The sequence below is a fragment of the Cupressus sempervirens genome, chromosome 4 (genome assembly GCF_028749045.1).
Source record: "Cupressus sempervirens isolate cs-2001-9-10 chromosome 4, ASM2874904v1, whole genome shotgun sequence".
NCBI classification, from domain to species: Eukaryota; Viridiplantae; Streptophyta; class Pinopsida; order Cupressales; family Cupressaceae; genus Cupressus; species Cupressus sempervirens.
Genome location: NC_143121.1, coordinates 283,789,684 through 283,804,079, shown reverse-complemented (window position 1 = coordinate 283,804,079; position 14,396 = coordinate 283,789,684). Strand labels below are relative to the sequence as shown.

At 33.8% G+C, this 14,396-nt stretch overlaps 1 pseudogene across 1 annotated transcript; it reads left to right on the top strand.

The window, feature by feature from the left end:
• The first annotated feature begins 7,554 nt into the window (after nt 1-7,554).
• On the top strand, nt 7,555-13,594 carry LOC149561106 (putative LRR receptor-like serine/threonine-protein kinase At1g67720; annotated as a pseudogene). Its single transcript, XR_016363764.1, has 16 exons — nt 7,555-7,614; nt 7,703-7,799; nt 7,991-8,534; nt 9,399-9,874; nt 9,977-10,112; nt 10,522-10,594; nt 10,712-10,779; nt 10,885-10,956; nt 11,060-11,128; nt 11,274-11,485; nt 11,621-11,823; nt 11,944-12,067; nt 12,439-12,507; nt 12,589-12,775; nt 12,903-13,011; nt 13,100-13,594. The product of XR_016363764.1 is annotated as a putative LRR receptor-like serine/threonine-protein kinase At1g67720 (transcript).
• Nucleotides 13,595-14,396: the final 802 nt, after the last annotated feature.

Below are 14,396 nucleotides of genomic sequence, written 5' to 3'. Positions count from 1 at the left end.
TTGGCATCCTATTGCACAAAAGGTATTTTATTCCAGAAGTGTTATTTTTAGAGAAACTAAGCCTTCTTCTATTATAGTGCATCCATAACGAATAGAAGAAAAAAAAGATGTGATTCAACTTCTTGGTACACCTGAGAAAGTTTAATTGAGGCCCTTAGAAAGAAGAGATGTTGAAGAGAGCTCTACAAATTTTGAATCATTAGAGGAAGAGAGAGAACCTAATCAAGAACTTGAACATGAACTTGAACCAAAGCTTGTTCGAAGGTCTAGTAGACAAAGGAAAGCACCAAAAAGGTATGGATATTCTCCTGATGATTGGAGGTGTATATTTGCTTTGAATACTAATATTGATGAATCAAAATCTATAGAAGAGGCTCTTGGTATGAATGATTTAGAGTCTTGAAAAATAGCCATAGAAGAAGAGATGAAAACTCGTAATAGGCTTCCATTTGGGATGGAAGCCTATTGGTTGTAAATGGGTGTTCAAAAGAAAGATGGATTTAGATGGAAGCATTGAGAAGTATAAAGCATGATTGGTTGCAAAAGATTACTCCTAGGTTCTAGGAATTCATTATGGTAAATTTGTTTCTCCTGTAGCAAAAATGACATCCATTCAATTTTTACTTTCTATTGCAACAACTTATGATCTAGAAGTTGAGCAAATGGATGTGAAGACAACTTTCCTTCATAGAGATTTGGAGGAAGAAATTTATATGACACAAACAAAGCACTTTGTGGTGAAAGGTAAAAGTCATTTGGTTTGTATATTGAAGAAATCCTTGTATGGTTTAAAAAAAAGTCCTAGGATGTGGTGTCATAGAAAATTGGGTAAGTTTGATGACATGAGAATGGAAGAAGATGAGAATATTGCTCAATATGTTGCTAGGGTAAAAGAAGTTGTGAGTGTAATGAAAGTTGCTACTAGTCAAATATATGATGATACTATGTTAAGTAAAGTCTTGAGGACATTGTTGCCTATTTATGTTATTAAAGTTTCTACAATTCAAGAACTGAGATGTATTGGAAGAAATGATCTAACCCTTGAAGGTTTGGTAGGTAGACTCACTATTTTTGAGCTATCTAACTTTGATAACTATAAACCTAAAAGTCTTGAATCTACTTTCAAAGCTAAGCTATTATTGAAGGACTCTGAAGAGCCTAAACAGAAGAAGAGGAGAAAGATAAAGTATGTGTCTAATGATAGTGATACAGATGAGGAAGATGTTCAACAATTGGGAGCACTACTAGCAAGAAGATTGCACAGAGGAAAAGACATGTTCAAAGGTAAGTTACTCATCATTTGTTTCAATTATAATAAAGTTGGTCATATTGCTGCAAGATGTACATAGAAGAAGAACTACAAAGGTGATGACAAGTACAAAAATAGAAGAGAAGATGACAGTAAAGATTACAAAGACAAAGGCAATAAGTCATGCTACATTGCTGAAGAAGAAGGCAAGGATAGTTATGATGAAAATGATGATGAAATGGTGTATGTTGTAATGAAGGATAGATCTGATGAAGATGACGCAACTACACTTGTGACTTGTGTGAACAAAAATGATAGATGGATCATTGACAATGGATGCTCACATCATATGACTGGAGACAAAAGTAAGTTCATTACCTTGAACGGTTATGAAGGAAATAGTGTAAGATTTGCTAATGATGCACCATGTTTGATAAAAGGAAAATGTTCTATCAATCTCACTAACAAGATTTCATGTGACAATGCTTACAATGTTGAAGGATTGAATTATAACTTATTGAGTGTGTCACAATTGAATAATTTGGGGTGTAAGGTTGAATTTGAAAACAAGATTGCTAAGATATATGATATTGATGGAAAGTTGATTGGAAAAGGTGATCAAACTAGGAGTAATCTATTTTATCTAGATATAGAGGATGTTACTTGTCTTGTTATAAGATTTGATGATGCATGGCTATAGCACAAGAGGTTATGCCATGTAAATTTTGATAACTTGGTTAGTATCAATAACATGAAGAAAGTCAGAGGTTTGCTTAAATTGAAGAAACTTGACAACATAATATGCAAACAATGTTAGTTAGGAAAAATGACCAAGTCATGTTTTAAGAGTAAAGCTTATACCTTTAAAGATATACTTGAGATTTTTCATACTAACTTGTGTAGACCAATTGATGTGTAAAGCTACAAAGGAGATAAGTATATTATTTTGTTTGTTGATGATAAATTCAAAATGATGATAGTTATGTTTCTAAAAAAAAAATCTGATGCTTTTCAAATGTTTAAGTGGTATTTGGCAAGAGTAGAGAAAGAAATAGGTAAAATTCTAAAATGTTTGAGATTAGATAGAGGAGGATAATTCACATCAAAAGAGTTTGAGATGTTCTGTAATAATAGAGGAATCAAAAGACAGACATCTGCACCTAGGACCTTTCCACAAAATGGAATTGCTAAAGAAGAAATAGGTATATAATGGATTATGCCTAAACACTTATGATGGAGAAGAATGTTTCTTTGAAATACTGGAGAGAAGCTGTAAGTAAAGTTGTCTATACTTTGAATTGTGAGAAAGTGAATAAAGGTACTCATTCTACACCTTTTGAACTATGGTATGGACACTCACCCAATGTGAAATACTTTTAAAGGTATTTGGAAGTAAGTGTTACATTCTTAAAGATGTTAGGAATGGAAATCTTGATAGAAAAAGTGAGGAAGGTATATTCGTTGGTTACTCCAAAAGAAGTAAAGCTTATAAGTGTTTGAATACTAATAGTAACAAAATTGTGGAAAGTGAAAATGTGAACTTTGATGAATATATAGAAGTACATGAGATTGAACCTATGAAAGAACTAAAAGAATACAAATCATTTGTATACTTTTATGAAGGAATGCGTGGTAAAGAAGATGCTATAAATCAAGTAGGAAACCAACAACAAGTTTCAGTAACTGCTGAGTCACATCCTATGAATACCTAGTTACATTTAGGAACTGAGCCACATTCGAATACTAAGTTGCAGAATAGAGTGAATGCACATTCTGACTCTAAATTTGGTGGACATGAAAGAGATGCTGAGACACTTGACATAAATGTATACAATGATTTTGAAACTCTGAGACAAGATGAAAAAAAAAGAGCTAAGCCAAGATTGTCTAAATATGTCAAGAGACATATCCTGTAGATCAAATCATTGGAAACAAAGATGTTAGGCCAATGATAAGAAATAGATTGAGTAGTGAATCATGTTTGCTAAGCATGAAGGAGCCTAAAATAGTAAAATATGGATTAGAAGATGTGGACTGGAGTAAAGCCATAGAAGAAGAGGTTGAACAAATTGAGAAGAACAAAACATGGAGTCTAGTTCTTAGATCAAAAGAGAAAAATGTGATTGGTACCAAGTGGGTACTTAGAAACAAGCTAGATGAGAATGGAAAAGTCACAAGAAATAAAGCAAGATTGGTTTCCTAGGGATATGCACAAGAAGAAGAAATTGACTATGGAGAGACATTTGCCCCTGTTGCAAGAATGGAAAGAGTAAGAACTCTACTTGCTTACTCTGGATACAAAGGTTTCAAAGTTTATTAGATGGATGTTAAATCTACATTTCTGAATGGCATACTAGAAGAAGAAGTTTACATAGAACTGTTAAATGTTTTGTTGGTGTTAACAATAAAAACATGGTATGTAGACTAAATAAAGCTCTATATGGTTTAAAGCAAGCACCAAGAGCATGGTATGAGAGACTCCATACTTATCTTGTGAAGATTGGATTTGAAAGGACTAATGATAACAACAATCTATACATGGAGATAGAGAAAGGCAAAGATATTTTGTTATCTAAAATATTTGTTGATGATATCATATTTGGAGGTCAAGATGCTTTATGTAAGGATTTTGCAAATTAGATGAAGCAAGAATCTAAAATGTCTATTTTTGGAAAGATCAATTTTTTTGTGGGATTGCAAGTATACCAGATGAAATATGGTATCTAAATCACTCAGTCAAAGTATGTTAGAGAGATATTGAAGACATTTAGACTAGAGGATTCCAAACCAATAAGTACACCTATGGTGATAGAACACAAATTATCAAAGAATGATGATTCAACTGAGGTGAATCAAACATTATATAGGTCTATGATTGGAAAATTGCAATATGTAGTACATAGAAGACTTGATATTGCATTATCTATAGAGATAGTTGCAAGATTTTTTGCTAATTCTAGGGAGAATTATTTAATGACTGTGAAGAGAATAATGAGATATCTGAAAGGAACATAAGAGTTTGGTCTATACTACAAGAAGAATGAAAAGTTTGAATTAAGAGTCTACACTGATGTTGATTGGGTTGAAAACATTGATGACATAGAGAGCACTAGTGGAGGAGCATTTTTTTGTAGGTAAAAGACTAGTAACATGGACTAGTAAGTAACAAAGTTGCACTTCCCAATCTACAATTGAAGTAGAATATGTTGTTGATGCTATCAACTGCACAAACATTATATGGATCAAATAGCTACTCAAAGGAATGAAGAAAGAAATCATAGAACCCATGATACTTTATTGTGATAATACAAGTGCTATTAATATATCAAAGAATCCAGTAATGCCTATAGAGACTAAGCACATTGCAATCAAGTATCATTATGTAAGAGAGCTAGTTCAAGATAAAGTGATGAAGATGGAATATGTTAACACAAAGTAGCAAATTTCTAATATCTTCACAAAATCATTACCTAAGGATGCTTATGAGTATCTAAGAGGTAGATTATGGGTGATACTTCTATCCAAGGCTATAGAAGAAACAAGAGGACTGCCCTGCATCAAACAAGCTGATTTTTTAATATTACAAGTTGATGTAGAGGATCTTACTTTAGGAGCTGCTTAAAGTATTCATAGAGATGAAACTTCTAATCAGTCACAATAAAGGTGACAAAAAGGAGCCATTGAAGAAACTGCAAAAGCCTATATCTGCATGTCTTAAAGATGACAAAATTTTTAGGTGTATGTCTTTGGCATTATTGTCAAAGAGGGAAATAATGTTGCTAATCAATAGTATTTCTAACGAGGGAGACATCCAGAGATTGTTGACAAAGAGGTTGATGATATGTTGAAATTGTTGATCAGAGAGGGAGAAAAGTATGATGAGGGAGATAGAGAAGAATACAAGAAAGAGGGAGAAATCCTAATCTACCTAGTAAGAGGTAGATACAAGAAGGAACTCAAAGAGAGTTATAAGAAAGTGTTTTGTAACCTAATCAAAAGATGAAAGTTGTTGACAGAAGGAGCAATTTTGATACAAGTTTTCTTTTTGGTTCTCTTACTATTTTAACTGAGTTAGTTTGGTTGAACAAGATGTTCATCATTTGATTGACTTGGTTGATCAGTTTAGTTTGCCATCAATGCCAAAGAGGGAGATTGTTGAAATCTGATTGAAAAGATCAATTGTTAAGAAGGAGATTGTTGAAATAGGTTATGTGTTTCAATCATTATTTTGTCATTGATGTCAAACCTACTATTTGCTAGTAAGACAATTGCTTATAGATTTAAGTACTATCACTTAGTTGATTGATGTAGAGGATTTGATCAATAAGATGTAATAACAACACCTAGAGGAAAGGTTGAGTTATGCTTATGTAATGAAGTACAAGGATTGGTTAAAAAAATGGTAACATGATGCATCGATTATCTACTTAAGGTTACAAATGTTGGCTACACTAAGAAAGACTAGAAGAACATATGATATAAAGTTTTTCTACTAAGCTTGACCGAGTGGATAGTAGGTACCAAGCAAAGTCAGTGCAAGCCTAGTAGAAAATCAGTTGGAGCTGAGTAAATGCAAATTCTAGTGAATGCCAAGCAAGACAGTTAATGCTCAGTAAAGTTTAGTAGGTGTCAAGCACCAGTAAAATTTAGTTGATGCCAAATGATTTCATAGAGGATGTCGAGTAACATTGTGTGTGTTGAGTATTAGAAGATTGATAATGCCGAGCTGCTACATTATTTTGAAGATCGTGAATTCGATGAATCTGAGACGATAAGTTTATTTTCTTGGATTTTGTGAACTAGGTGGAAGATAAGGATGATGAGCTAATGGCACAAAATTTTAGGTATATCGTTTTGAGGCAAATTCAAAGTGAATTTTAGAGAAAGTTTCTAGAATAGATATGGAATATGGGGTAGATACATTGTATCTTACCTAACCCATCTTAACCCTAATTTGGATGATTGAGAATGAGTGGCAAAATATCTTAATTTCCTATTTATAGGAATGGTTGGTCATGAAGCAAGGTTGTCATGTGCAAGAACCTAAGGAGATAAGGAGTCAAAGGGTTTTGCTTCATCAAGTGACCTTAGAGAAGAGTTTGCAATGGCATGTTAAAAAAGAAAGCTTAAGGAGATAAATGCTTAAAGGGTGAACAAGCTATCGGAGCTGCAAAGAATGAAGGCCAAGCAGAATGGAGGGCTGAATAGAGATCTATAATTATCAAGAGAAGTTGTAAGTTGTATTAGATTAAAGCTCTACTGTTACTCTCTAACAATTGTATCAGTCTAGGGTAAATCCTTTGGATTAAGGTTGACCTAACAATCATTAGTAAATCTTTTAACAAGGTGGTATTCTAAGTGAATGGCCTAAAGTCCTCTAACAAGATTCACTTTTAATAGGGTGATTGAAATCCTTCAATAGGGTCACATTTAACAGTGTGTATTGTAACCTCTAACAGGGTTGGCCTTTCATAGGGAATCACTTCAAAAGAGTGAAAAGAAAGTAGCATGTTACTGGTGTTTTTTTCCAAATTGGGTTGTGTTATGTGTGTTGATAAATCTGTTATGTTTCATGCTTTACATTTTTGCAAATTGATTTGACAATAACCTACAAGTTTTGAATGATTGCATATTCATTTGGATGTATGCATGAGTATGAATGTTTTATGGGTTCACTAAGCTGTGAAAAGTTGTATTTGTACATCTGGACCTTGGATAATTGATTCATCCCCCCTCTCAGTTATTCTAACGTAATTCCAACATGTACTTCCCCTATTCTTACTCCTTAATCTAGTAGTAGGCCTCAACATACACTCTTTATCATTCATGTCCTTAGTCCCTCTGTTAAGAAGTTAAATTGTTGGTATGATGTTATTTGTGTAATAAAAGGGCCTTTGAAGAGGTGATAGCTTCAAATCAATACAGATAGAAACATAATAAAAACAAAACCTTACAACTAAAAATATAATTTAATAAAATGACTCTCTAGTAAAACCTTTCGGAAAAAAGAGAATCATATTTACCATTAAATAATTCTAAATAGGTATATGAGGTTATTTAAAAATATGAGCTCCCGTACTTGAGGTCAAGGTCATTCTCACTATTTTCGAGTCATGATTCACTCATACCCCACACGCTTTTAATGTTTGCAAGTCACTAGGAATCATCACATTACTAATATCTGACTACGAAGCTTCACCCACACCTTGCTGACCTTTTCCAATTACCTTCCAAACAGGGATTAATGAAAACATTTTCCCTATATATGTAAATCCTACTCTTATCAAAATGCATAGCATTCCTTAAGAGGCCTTTAGTTGGCACATCGCATGCAGCATTATTTTCATGAGAGTAATATGATTGTGGTTCGACTTCTTCTTGTTATGTAATCAAATTAGCATTCATTTTTATTGTTGTTTTTCTGATGGAGTTTATATATCCCGATTTAAGCAGGTCGGAGAGTTGTCGGACATGGAATTGATGAGAGCGGGCTTGTTGCTGATCACTATTTTCATTGGGATGTTCAGTTTCACACACTCAAATTCAGATGGTAACATTATTTTGATTCTCATTTCATTTCGATATTACATAAAATTAATTATAGTTTGTATTTTTGGGCTATTTTTAAAGATTACACTTAGAAAATTGAGTTGGGAAAAAATAATTTGACTATTTAATACTTTCAGTTTTGAAATGAAGCTTAATGTGTGATATTCAAGCCGTATGACATTTTCCGTGCAGGCTTTCTCAACATCAACTGCGGTGCCAATGATAATATAACAGATCACAATGACCTACTCTGGATTTCCGACGCCACTTTCATTAAAACTCGCAATGTTTCGTTGTTGCGTTCATCAGTAAGTCTCCAATTGCAATACCTGACATTTGCCTATTTTACCAATCTACGAGTGAAAAAGTATTGCTACATGGTCCCCGTAGAGCCTCGTGTAAATTACTTGGTAAGAGCATCTTTCCTTCCTGATTCCACAAGTCCTTTGGCGAGATACTTCGATTTAACTATCGAGGGAATCAAGTGGAGGAGTGTAAACCTATCTGGAATAGACAATCAGACCTACAGATTCTACGACATCATCCTCGCCGCCAAAAGAGAGAGCCTGAGTTTATGCCTTGCCCGCAATCCTCAAACAGAAAAAGAGGGTGTTGTTTTCATTTCAAGCATCGAGCTGCGCCCACTCGAATCCTCCATGTATAACTCAACGGATTTGGCAAAGTACGCCTTGAGTCTCACAAATCGCATAAATTATGGTGCATCTTGTAATATAAGGTAAGTGTTATGATATTGTTATCAGGATTTAACTGTGTGAGGTTTCTGAGTTAAATTTATGGACTAGTGTTTTAGAATAGTGATTCACTCGAATCTGTCTTTGATGAGAATAAATGAAACATTTATCATCCATTAGATCTAGGTGATGCTAACAGAGGTGAAGTCCCATGACTTCAGGGAGGTCACAGTCCAGCTTGAGTGCACTTAACTACGGAGGTTTTTTCATGGTTAAACCCACTCAGCTGGCTTAACAAGGGGGTTGCAAGCAGAGTGAGTTTAACTATGGAGTAAACTCTGTAATTAAGCATGGTCAAGCTGGAGTAGTGCTGGGATGGGTGACTTGCCATGAAGTCCCAGCTGTGAACATCACCTAGATCCAATGAGTAGTACAATATGATAATTTGACTGACTCTAGAAAAATATCTCCTATTTATCAAGATATAAGTGTTGGCATAAATATCTCCTACTTATCTACTAATTTGAACTAGAGGAAATGAGCCAGCTGTAGTTTCCCTGAATTACGGCCCAAAAAAACCCAGTTAACTAGGATAGGAACATGCCATTTAACAAATTGCCATAAACACTAATAGTCATTCGCTTTTGTTCAATTTTTATTTTTCTTGGTTCCTGATTGGTCAATTTGTGCAAAAAGTACTATTTTTTGGGTGAGCTGCTGTTTGAAAGTTTTTAGGGGTGGGCATTGGGCAAACATTTTAAAATAGCACTTTTAGACCACCTCACACTGTACAGAGAGCTCCGTAAATGTAAGATTGCTGAAAGGTTAGCTTAAGCTCTTCGCTCACCTACAAAATTTATGCACAAAGTTAGCTAATCTAATTCCAAAATTGTGATGGCGTTTGGCAGGTACCCAGACGATCCATTCGACCGCATATGGCAATTCTTATACGCAATCAACACTGCAATGAATATTAGCACCAATGATGAACAAACAAAATCTTTAGGCAGCGAGTTACCGAATAATCTGCCCCTAAACGTATCAAGGACTGCTATTGCAAATGGAATATTAGAGAAATTGATAGTTTCATTAATAGATTTCGCTGAGCCAGGAATGTACTCTTTTGCTCTCTATTTCTGCAACATCATCCAGACAAACCTCACACACGATTTCACTGCCTTCATTAATCAAAACCAGATATCAGATGTCATACATCTAAACTTTCTGCAATGCCAACAAACAAGTAAAGAGCTACCACTTGACACTGACAACCCTATACAAATAATTTTACAACCCAGTTTCACATCGCAGTTGGCACCCTTCATAAACGGAGCAGAAATGCATAGGAAGCTGGACGTGCAGACAACTACATACTCCGTAGATGGTATAACCTCTTTCTCCATTCCATGGCGATGTTCCAAATGCTGCGCATGCAAATTGGACAATACTATGTACATTAATGTTTGTTTGAATTGTGTGAATTCAGTGGTTGCAATCAGAAAAGTAGCAGGCTCAATAAATGTTCCAGACGATTGGACAGGAGGAGATCCATGCTTACCAGCTGGTTATTCTTCAACAGGGATCACCTGCAGTCACGACGATCCTCCGCGAGTCATTATCATGTAAGCTTAATTGTAAATTTCAGTATGTTTTTTTTTCTAGATTGAATTGTGTATTTTTTATCATCAATGTTTTGGTCACACTATCATTACAATGAGAAAGTGGAAGATTGGAAATAGTAAAAAGATGCAGACGAAACCTAGCTCAAGAGATATAAGAAGAAAATAGGAGATGACACCTAAAACAATGTCATCCTACCCCCTTTGCTTCTTATATCTCATTAGGTTTCGTTTTACTATTTCTAATCATGTACTTTTTCATCTTGGGTGATCTGAATAGTTGATGGTAAAAAATACACACAATCGAATCCAAAAAAAAACTTATCTTACTAATAAAGTTTGAAAATCTTTAATTCTTTGAGTTATATATCTTATCCTATTAATATGTTTGATTTAAAAAAACATTCGACAGCAATCTAACAAATCTGCATCTCGGGGGCGTCATACCGAAAGATATAGCGGACTTAACAGCACTAACACAACTGGTTAGATTTTTCATATCTATATACTAACTTACCTTTGAAATAAAAATGTCAAGCTAGGTCTTGATAAAAATTACATTGCTTTATACAGTATTACTAAATCTAAGCTGCCTATTATAGCTGCTAGGAAACAACAGTTTGTCCGGCCATATTCCAGACCTCAGTTCATTGAAGAATCTCAGAATTCTGTAAGACACCTATGACTGCCTACCATCTGAAATTTGTTGTATGAATTAGAAAGGTACTCTTTCTACACATTTCCTAATCTTTGCAGCTTTGTTGGCCCGGGAAAGGCAACTGCAAAACAATCAATTTACTGGAGAAATTCCAAAATCACTGGAGAAGCTTCAAATGTTAACTCAACTGTATGTTTACTCACTACACTTCCTATGTCACTCCATTGCAGCTTGCCTGGTAATGCTTTGAAAGTAGGTGTTCTTACTGAGTTTCTTCATTTTTCTCAAAAAGGTTTCTGTAGGGCAATAAATTCGAAGGAACCGTCTCAAGAGGATTAGTGAGACCTAATTTGGAGCTTCGGTATACAAAATTTAATCTTACTTCTTCTACAAGCTTTTAAATTACAACTGTACAATCTATTATGTTTGCCTTCTCCTTAGCATGAGGCATTATACGATTGGCAAGAAAACAAATTTGCTTATTAATTGTGAACTTTACTTTGCAGCGTCGATCCTCAAAATGATGCTGTGGTAGGCAGCCGCAAAATAAAAGGTTGGGTAATTGGGATTTCAATTGTGTGCTCAGTGATGTTAGTTTTAAGCATCCTTTCTGGAATTTTACTTTGGAAGCACAAACACCCATCGCAACCATTTCAAACCTCGAATGGTCGAGTTCCATCACAACAACACGCATTTGCAGGTGCTTCTCCAATATTGAGTACGTGAAAAACATGTCCATTTTAATTGTACAACTATTTAGTCTTTATATTCTTAAATAGAAAAGCCTTTTTCTTTTACTTTTACCCTGCTTGGGGACTTTGACAGTAATTTTTCTTTATTTGTTCTTGCTCAGATGAAGAAAATGAAAACAATTATCACAGGCTGGCTGTAGAATACACAGAGGAAGATATTAAAACTTCTACCAATAACTATTCCAAATCCATTGGTAAGGGAAGTTTTGGATCTGTATTTTATGGTAGACTTTCTGGATTTGACGTCGCAGTCAAAATACATAAAACTGATTCTAATCAAGGCCGGAAAGAATTCCAGAATGAGGTTAGTACTCCTACATAGATTCAACTAATCGTCTATGATACAATCTCATTTGAAACTCGCAATTTTTTTTTTCCCCTGGGGTACAAATTCTTCTCTAACAAGTATTCTCGATGGTTTCAGGTAGGTATGTTGTCAAGAATATATCACAAGAATCTTGTAAATCTTATTGGGTATTGCAGACAACCCATTATGGCATTGATCTATGAATACATGCCATGTGGAACATTGATTGATCGATTATATGGTATTTTGAATTGAAATTCATTTATATTATGATATTGTTATTAGAATTTAACTATGTAATTTTTAGAGTCAAATTTATTGACTCATATTTCATGAATAGTAATAGGATGTGCCATATCTAAGAAAGTTCTGGTGCTCCACCTCAGTGAACATCATGTAGATGCAATGAGTGTTAAGTATTCCATTCCTTCTCATGAAAGATAGGTTCGAATGAACTACTACTCATGAAACACAGATCAATAAATTTGACTCAAGAACCTACACAATTGAATCCTAGTAATATCACAATTTAACTTACTATAGAAAATAAAAATGTCTCCTACTTATTGATTCACCTTACATATTACTTTAAATTTCTTTTTCTATTTGTAGGCAAGGCCAAATTGGAAACTCCACTTGACTGGCTTACGAGATTGAATATTGCTAGACAGGCTGCAGATGGTAAGTTGTTTCTAGTTGCAACAGTTCTTTTATATTTTAAAAAAACAACCATGTCTCAACTATTCTATACATGTTTTGCAGGTTTACTTTACCTTCATCAGAGTTGCTATCCTCCAATCATACATAGAGATATAAAGTGTAGTAATATACTGTTGGATAACAAAATGTCTGCCAAGCTAGCTGACTTTGGCATATCAAAATTGGTAGAGAGTGCTAGTGGTTATATACCAACTGAAGTGAAAGGGACAATGGGTTATCTTGATCCCGAGTATTTCACATAACGCCATTATCTTTCTTTTTTCTTAAACATTTTAACTACACTTAATGTGTGTTTCACCTAATTAAAAACATAGGTAACAAATAACTCATAGATTAATATGTGGATGTTATTGTAGATATTTTGCAACATCATCACTAAATGAGAAGAGCGATGTCTACAGTTTTGGAGTGGTTTTACTAGAGATTATATCTGGAGTACCACCCAAGGATGGATTAATACAATTGGTAATTTATATATTTGTAGACAAATTAAGTGATTTCAATCATTTTGGATATGTTCATCAACAATGTAATGAAATAATCATTGTATCAGGCACACAATTTTCTTTTATGTGGAAAAATAGATGAGCTTATGGATCCTTCATTGGGTGATCAATATAACGTAGAATCAGCTTGGAAAGTAGCAGAGATAGCATACATGTGCGTGGAAGAGGAATCAACAAAAAGACCCAAAATGAGTGCGGTGGCTAAAGAATTGGAAGAAGCAATGACACTTGCATATGGTGATAACAATTATTTTGCTTCACATACCATTGCCTCTTTCGGTACCAGCGAGATGCCTAGCCTTAGATAATAAGATTTTATAGCAACTATTTTGTCTGCCTTGTTAAAATCTGGAATATTTTCAGACAAAAAAAAATTATGCATGTTTCTGGATAGGGATAGAAATATTCTATAAAAGAATAATATTAAATATTTGTGAAGTCAAGTTAAAATTTAGAAAGGTATGTAATTTCCAAAAAAATTGTATAATTTTTTTTAATGAATTTCAAGACCTCTCTATATAGATGCATTCTGTAAGAATTTAGTCCTGGACTACAAGGTTGATTTATGGATCATTAATAGGTTGTGTATGTTGTATTTTCATTTTAAGAAGATATAGTAATTATTGTCATTTGATTATTGAGAAGATTAATGAGGTGTTGTAATACATAAAAGAGTCTAGTTAGTTATTCATTTGTAATTTTTATTTCAATGTCTCTTTCTTCTCATCCATCATAACATGATAATGGTTCAATTGTAATTAGCTGAGTTGCACAGTTTTGGCATGACGAATGGACTTATATGAGATTGCATAATCATATAGATAGGTACTAAATATAAATCATTTAAAATTACATTAATGTGAACTTGCTGACAATAATTTTAAATATAATTAATCATTTTAAGGTCATTCAAAGTTAGCTCATTTTAAGATCATTCAAAGTCATTGAAAGTTACACATTTAGAGCAATTTTATTAAGATAAAATTGAAATTCTACAGACAAACATAGTCATCTATAACATTCTACTAACATTGTTTAATGTATACTCACCACCAAACACAAAAGTATTCTCAATTATAGATATCTTGGCAAAAGCGTGAAGCAATACCCAAAATAAAGAAAGCATAATAATTGTTGGTGACTTCAATGTCAATACACATGAAAACAGTAAATAAACACAAAAACTCGAACAATTTTTCAATACTCTCAACATTAGATACATGATTGAAAAAGAAAAATCTTTGGAAGAATTACTTATTGACCATGCCGGGTCAAACATTAGCCAAACATTCTTTAAAATTTACAAAATACATGCATATTGGAGTGATCATAATTGGATATATA